Raw genomic sequence first — 8,394 nt, 5'->3', positions numbered from 1 at the left:
TCTGAGGTTGTCTTTTTCTGTCGTCTTCTCCCTTACGTTACTGTTTCTGATTTATGAAGGGGTAAAACACAGTGCCTAGTGGAACTACTTTTGGAGTACCTTTCCATGACACCCCAAGGTTTTACAACTTTTTAGGTAAATCAACTTGATTTGGTGCTACTCCTTGAAACAACTTTTGATATCTAGATGATGAATAGGGAAAGGTGTTGATTGCTGAATTTGTTTGTTCAAGTCTGCTGTTGACCATATAAAGTGTCAAGTTATTGCATGTTAGAAAGAATGACGCAGAGAAATCACTCGCTCATTTATGCCTCGTTCACGAGCTTCAGAACTCTGGAATTTCCAACTTGCTAACTGGTTGAACGCGGTACGTGTATCTACAACCAGTTAGCAAGTTGGACATTTCTGAATTTCCTATTTCCAACTAGCATGTGAACGCGGCATTAAAACTATTTAAGAGGGGCAACTAAATGTGCTCTTTTTGTTGCACATATGGTATTATGTGTGCACTCATAGAGATGAAAATGACTATTTGAACCAAAATATGAAAAGAGCTGATCAGATGTTGTAAATTGATTTTTGCATCTAAGTAATGCTTCTGGTTTTTTATAGATTTGTAGTGGTTTCTAATTTCACTCAATTATATATCACCTGTTGTTCAGACTGTTTTAGTCCAGCACCAACAAGTGTCACGTATTCTCTACCTTGGATGCAACGATTGTTTTCCTTTTTAAAAAATTGTTAATTCTATTAAAGAAATGAGGGTGAAGTACCACATATTTATGTACAGATCCAGTTGTATATTATGGCACACCAAAATAAAAAGTTGTTACATTTATTTTTGTTTGTCTTATTTTTGTCTGTGTTTTCTATAGATTTTACACCTCAATGGTGTAGTTAGGCTGTTTACCTGAAGGGTGCCCCTGGTGAAAAGCTATAATAAATGGGTCCATGAAGTTCTCTCGCCTCCCCTTTGTTAGCCGCCTCCCTTTCTATTACTCAGCTGATGCAAGACACTAGAAACTGTGAGTCAGACTGAAACACCACTGTGTTATGAAAGGGATGATCACTTGATTCTTCACGAATGGTGCAATGCCACTCATCATAGAGGCAACCAGGACTGTACTGAGGTCAAAGACCTGGTGTGACCTGTCTGATGTCAACAGTTAAAACAAGACATTAAGATTAAACCTCAGTATTAAGACCCCATTGAAATTGTCGTTCCAGTGTATGGGAATAGTTCTATTCGGACACTTCCTATTGTATCATATCCCGCTGTTTAACATCTTGTTCTGCCCGTTGCAAGACTGTTGTATGAGGCTAAGGGTACGGGCTGCTGGTTTCTCCCGAGTCTTCCTGAAAGAAGGAGATGCCAGTCTGGTGGCTGGCTGATAAGCTTTCTACACAAGAGTGACAATATGTACTAGATAGAGTTGAGGTTGGGGTTTCATTCTCAGACACACACCTCTCTACTACAGAGAAAGACACAGGAAAAGAGGAAGGCGGGAGAAAGGTTCCACAGTCCCTATCATTTTCTTAATCTCCCTCTTCCTCCCTTTCGCTGTAGCTCTTTGGAAGAAGGACTGGATGGTGCCGGATCTCTTGGAGGTGGAGTCCTTCTTTGAAACAGAGCGAGACTAAGTGGAGGCCTGGTTGGAAGTGACATCACTGGACAGGAAGCCGGTGATTCCTCCGGCCCCGGCAGAGGGTGCGTCATTAAATTGACTGGCTGAAATGTGGAGCAGTGTGAGGGGAGGAGTCCTGGATAGCAAGATAAGGAAAGAGAGTGACACATATACATTCGACAGTGGTGGAAAAAGTACCCAATTATCATACTTGAATAAAAGTATAGATACCTTAATAGAAAGTTAATCAAGTAAAACTGAAAGTCAGCCAGTAAAATACTACTTGAGTAAAAGTCTAAAAGTATTTGGTTTTAAATATACTTAAGTATCAAAATAAAATGTAATTGGTAAAATATACTTAAGTATCAAAAGTTAAAATATAAATCCCTGCATGGCCAAGCACGCCTCCAACTCAATCATCAWGTTTACAGACGACACAACAGTATTCGGCTTGATTACCAACAACTACGAGACAGCCTACAGGGAGGAGGTGAGGGCACTCGAAGTGTGGTGTCAGGAAAACATCCTCTCACTCAACGTCAACAAAACAAAGGAGATGATCGTGGACTTCAGGAAACAGCAGAGGGAGCACCCCCCTATCCACATCGACTTGACAGCAGTGGAGAAGGTGGAAAGTTTTAAGGTCCTCTGCCTACACATCACGGACACACTGAAATTGTCCACTCACACAGACAGTGTGGTGAAGAAGGCGCAACAGCGCCCCTTCAACCTCAGGAGGCTGAAGAAATGTGGCTTTTCAACTTAAACCCTCACAAACTTTTACAGATGCACCATTAAAACCTCTTTGGGCTAGGGGGCAGTATTTTCACGTCGGGATGAAAAGCGTGCCCAAAATAAACTGCCTGCTACTCAGGCCCAGAAACTAGGATATGCATATTATTAGTAGATTTGGATAGAAAACACTCTGAAGTTTCTAAAACTGTTTGAATAAGCGCGACCTGGAACGCGCTTCACTTTGTTTTCATCCGGTATTGAACACAGTTTATTCGTCTTAAATTTTATTGATTATTTACGTTTTAGGATACATACATTTGGATTAGGAACGTTGTTTGAAATGTTTGGACCAAGTTTACAGGTAACTTATTAGATACTTTGTAAGCATGTTGGGCGAGTTGGAACCGGTTTATTTCTGAATCAAACTCGCCAAATAAATTGACATTTTGGGGATATAATGAAGGAATTTATCGAACAAAAGGACCATTTGTGATGTTTATGGGACATTTTGGAGTGCAAACAGAAYAAGATCTTCAAAGGTAAGGCATGAATTATATCGTTATTTCTGATTTTTGTGTAGCACCTGCCTGGTTGAAATCTGATTTTTATGTGTTTGTATGCGGGGTGCTGTCCTCAGATATACGCATGGTCTGCTTTCGCCGTAAGGCCTTTTTGAAATCTGTCACTGTGGCTGGATTAACAAGAAGTTAAGCTGTATTTTGATGTATAACACTTGTATGTTTAATTAATTATTTTTATGAGTATTTCTGTTTTTGAATTTGGCGTGCTGCAATTTCACTGGATGTTGTTAAATCAGAACCGTTGACGGGATCCGAGCGTGAATGGGGGTGAAGGGATCCCTAAAATGTTTTAAGAGCATCCTGTTGGACTGTATCAACGCCTGTTAAGGAAACTGGACCGCCCTCAACCCGCAAGGCTCTCTAGAGAGTGGTGCGGTCTGCATAACGCATCACTGGGGGCAAACTACTTTCCCTCCAGGACACCTACAGCACCCAATGTCACAGGAAGGCCAAAAAGATCACCAAGGACAACAACCACCCGAGCCACTGCTGTTCACCCCGTTAACATCCAGAAGGCGAAGTCAGTACAGGTGCATCAAAGCTGGGACCAAGAGACTGAAAAACAGTTTCTATCTCAAGGCCATCAGACTGTTAACCTCACTAGGGTATGTGGGACGGTAGCGTCCCACCTCGTCAACAGCCAGTGAAACTGCAGGGCGCCAAATTCAAAACAACAGAAATCCCATAATAAAAATTCCTCAAACATACAAGTATTTTACACCATTTTAAAGATACACTTGTTGTAAATCCAGCCACAGTGTCCGATTTCAAAAAGGCTTTACAACGAAAGCACACCAAACGATTATGTTAGGTCAGAGCCAAGTCACAGAAAAACACAGCCATTTTRCCAGCCAAAGAGAGGAGTCACAAAAAGCAGAAATGGAGATAAAATGAATCACTAACCTTTGATGATCTTCATCAAATGACACTCATAGGACTCCATGTTACACAATACATGTATGTTTTGTTTGGTAAAGTTCATATTTATATCCACAAATCTGAGTTTACATTGGCGCGTTATGTTCAGTAGTTCCAAAACATCCGGTGATTTTGCAGAGAGCCACATCAATTTACAGAAATACTCATAATAAACATTGCTAAAAGATACAACTGTTATGCATGGAATTTTAGATTAACTTCTCCTTAATGCAACCGCTYTGTCAGATTTAAAAAAAACTTTACGGAAAAAGCACACCATGCAATAATCTGAGTATAGCGCTCAGAGACCAACACAACCCAAACAGATATCCTCCATGTTGGTAGTCAACAGAAGTCAGAAATAGCATTATAAATATTCACTTACCTTTGATGATCTTCATCAGAATGCACTCCCAGGAATCCCAGTTCCACAATAAATGTTTGTTTTGTTCGATAATGTCCATCATTTATGTCCAAATACCTCCTTTTTGTTCGCGCGTTTAGCCCAGTAATCAAAATTCATGAGGCGCGATCACTAGGTGCAGACGAAAAGTCAAAAAGTTACGTTACAGTCCGCAGAAACATGTCAAACGATGTATAGAATCAATGTTTAGGATGTTTTTAACATAAATCTTCAATAATGTTCCACCCGGAGAATTCCTTTGTCTGTGAAAATGTAATAGAACGCAAGCTAACTATTACGTGAACGTGCATGGTCAGCTCGTGGCTCTCTGGCAGACCTCTGACTCATTCCCCTCTCATTTGCCCCCACTTCACAGTAGAAGTCTCAAACAAGGTTCTAAAGACTGTTGACAGCTAGTGGAAGCCGTAGGAAGTGCAATATGACCCTATAGACACTGTGTATTCGATAGGCAAGAGTTGAAAAACTACAAACCTCAGATTTCCCACTTCCTGGTTGGATTTTTTTCTCAGGTTTTTGCCTGCCATATGAGTTCTGTTATACTCACAGACATCATTGAAACAGTTTTAGAAACMTCAGAGTGTTTTCTATCCACATCTACTAATTATATGCATATTCTAGCTTTTATGGCTGAGTAGCAGGCAGTTTAATTTGGGCAAGCTTTTCATCCAAAATTCCCAATGCTGCCCCCTACCCTGGTGAAGTTAAACAGCCATCACTAACACAGAGAGGCTGTTGCCTACATTCAGACTTGAATCATTGGCTAATTTAATAAATGGATCACTAGTCACTTTTAAACAATGTCCCTTTAAATAATGGCACTTTAATATTTTTTACATATCTTACACTACTCATCTCATATGTATGTACTGTATTTTATATCAAATCAAATCAAATTTTATTTGTCACATACACATGGTTAGCAGATGTTAATGCGAGTGTAGCGAAATGCTTGTGCTTCTAGTTCCGACAATATAGTAATAACCAACAAGTAATCTAACCTAACAATTCCACAACTACTACCTTATACACACAAGTGTAAAGGGATAAAGAATATGTACATAAAGATATATGAATGAGTGATGGTACAATCTAGATACAATACAATTGAGTAACATAAGCGTCATTTAGGCTTGTTTGGTGTACCTTCTTGAGGTAATTGTGGAACAATGGCCCATGTCTCTTTCTAATGGGGGTTTAAAACTCTAGAATAAGCAGCCATATCTTCTGCGCAAGCGCCAACACCACCATGTAAACTGTAACTGATCATGAGATCATTCAATAAGCTTCAGAATGGACAATGCTTACTTATTGAATTCAACTTAACAGTATATAAAGCCAAAAGCCTGCACCATACAGAACACTTGATAACATACTATTGATTAAGAGTGTTAAGAGATCTGTGTTGACACATCAATGAAATGTATGGACATGACTCGTATTAACCTGCGCCCCCCTCTCTGTGCCCCATCCAGCCGGTACAACACGGGAGCACCTGGGTCTGGCCATGGCTCTGAAGGTACCCATCTTCATTGTGGTCAGTAAGGTGGACCTGTGTAAGCGCGACACGGTGGAGCGCACGGTCCGGCAGCTAGAGCGCATCCTCAAACAGCCCGGCTGCAACAAGGTGCCTCTGGTGGTGTCCACTGCTGACGATGCCGTCACGGCCGCACAGCAGTTCGCTCAGTCACCCAGGTACACACTAGGAGCTCGGATGCAATAATTTAATAACCAACGTTTCGACAGACAAGCTGTCTTCATCAAGGTATAATGACACACACTGCGGGTCACTAGCTTATATACTTTGAAAGGACACACAAGGTGTCGTAATCAATGGCTGGGTGTGGCTTGATTACAGATATAAATATTACAGATATAACAGATATAATATACAGATCTAAGTATGACAGATATATATATATGACAGATACAGATATAAATATTACAGATATACAGATATAGATATACAGATCTAGTATGAACAGATATAAATATGACAGATATTCAGATATAAATATGACAGATATAAAATATGACAGATATACAGATATAATATGACAGATATACAGATATAAATATGACAGATATACAGATATAAATATTACAGATATAAATAGGACATATAAAAAGCATGAATGGAAAACATACGAGCATAGATACAATTTGGCTACATATGCCAACAAACATTTACAATGAATATCAAAAACACAATCACAAGAATGGCTTCAGATCAAGTCTACGTTGAGACGAAGGGAGCAAGCGTATTTAAATGAAAGATCCAGGCGGCCTCTCATTTTAACAATAAATTGTCACGGTCAATCCTCCACACACGTCAGTGTCATGATCAGTACTTAATGTACTGTACGTACACAGCCACACAGGGTTCCAGCCATAATGTTAGCGTCATATCATTGTATTGGTCATTGGATGTTGGTCATGGTGTGCGTTGTCATAGCCCTGGTCATGTGACGGTGGTGGTGCTGTTTCCTGTGCAGCATCACTCCATCTTCACCGTGTCCAGTGTGTCTGGGGAAGTCTGAATCTGCTCAAGGTCTTCTTCAACATCACCCCCCACTCAGCAACAGCAAGGAGCAGGAGGAGCTCATGCAACAGCTCACTGAGTTTCAGGTAACACACGCACAAACACGCACACACACAGTAAATGAATAGCAATAATGTAAATGTGTGTTTTGACAGTGTGCTTTCCCTGTAGGTGGATGAGATCTACACAGTGCCTGATGGGGGACAGTGGTGGGAGGAACTCTATACAGGTCAGTGCACTGTTATAGGAGCCTCAGTGTCTTGTCCTCTCCTCTCTGTCATGTTCCTTTTTCTTATCTAGTTCTCCTTGTAGAGTAGCATCTGTCTGACCTTCCTCTTTTGTCTTATTACATTTCTCTGTGTCTCTCTCTCATGTAGTGGTGGTATGTCTAACTGTCCATCCATTGGTATCTGTCAAACTCTCCTTCCCCTCTCTTTCCCCTCTCCATTGGTATCTGTCAAACTCTCCTCCCCCTCTCTCTCTCCCTCTCCATTGGTATCTGTCAAACTCTCCTCCCCCTCTCTCTCTCCTCTCCATTGGTATCTGTAAACTCTCCTCCCCCTCTGTCTCTCCATTGTATCTGTCAAACTCTCCTCCCCCTCTGTCTCTCCATTGTATCTGTCAAACTCTCCTTCCCTCTCTTTCTCCCTCTCCATTGGTATCTGTCAAACTCTCCTCCCCCTCTCTCTCCCTCCCATTGGTATCTGTCAAACTCTCCTCCCCCTCTCTCTCTCCCTCTCCATTGGTATCTGTCAAACTCTCCCCCTCTCCTCTCCATTGGTATCTGTCAACCTCCTCCCCCTCTGTCTCTCCATTGGTATCTGTCAAACTCCCCCCCCCCCCTCTCTCCAGTGGTATCTGTCAAACTCTCATCCATCTCTCTCCATCCATCCAGTGGTATCTGTCGTGAGGGGGAGCAGCTGGTTGTGGGTCCTACAGACTCCGGTCAGTTCCTCAAGTTGACAGTGTGCAGCATCCAGAGGAACCGCTCAGTGCAGGGTACTGAGGGCCGGCAGGCCGCCACGCTCGCACTGGACGCTTTCGACCGCTCGCTGTTACGCAAGGTGAGACGCTCAAACTGTGTGTACTTGTATGTCACCCAAGCTGCTGAAACTGAGTTGTACGTCTCTGTCCATCGTGGTTTATGCAGTAGTGTTTGCCTTAAATTTTAATATCAACATATTTTCATTGTTCTGTTTCATTGTGTTTAATGACTACTTCCTGTGTGTTCCCTCCCAGGGTATGGTGATGGTGAGTCCAGAGATGAACCCCACTATCTGTTGGCTGTTTGAGGCGGAGATCGTGCTGCTATTCCACGCCAAGACCTTCCACAAGGGCTTCCAGGTCACTGTGCACGTGGGCAACATCAGACAGACTGCTACTGTGAAGGCTGTGCACGGCAAGGTCAGTCCTCCACCGTTCCACAATCCTCTCTGTCTGGAGAAACCCTGCAGTCACAGACAGAACATTTTATTAAGTAGTGTTGCACGGTATACCGAAACTTCGGTACTTTTTCGATACAGTACCAAACGTTTTTTCATGTTTTAGTATCTTTTTTTACTTTAGGTACTT

At 41.8% G+C, this 8,394-nt stretch overlaps 1 pseudogene; it reads left to right on the top strand.

The window, feature by feature from the left end:
- Nucleotides 1-2,016: 2,016 nt before the first annotated feature.
- Nucleotides 2,017-8,394, top strand: part of LOC112067852 (GTP-binding protein 2-like) — a 10,337-nt pseudogene continuing 3,959 nt past the window's right edge.

Source organism: Salvelinus sp. IW2-2015, linkage group LG25 (assembly GCF_002910315.2).
Source record: "Salvelinus sp. IW2-2015 linkage group LG25, ASM291031v2, whole genome shotgun sequence".
Lineage (NCBI taxonomy): Eukaryota > Metazoa > Chordata > Actinopteri > Salmoniformes > Salmonidae > Salvelinus > Salvelinus sp. IW2-2015.
This window is presented reverse-complemented; position numbering and strand designations above follow the sequence as displayed.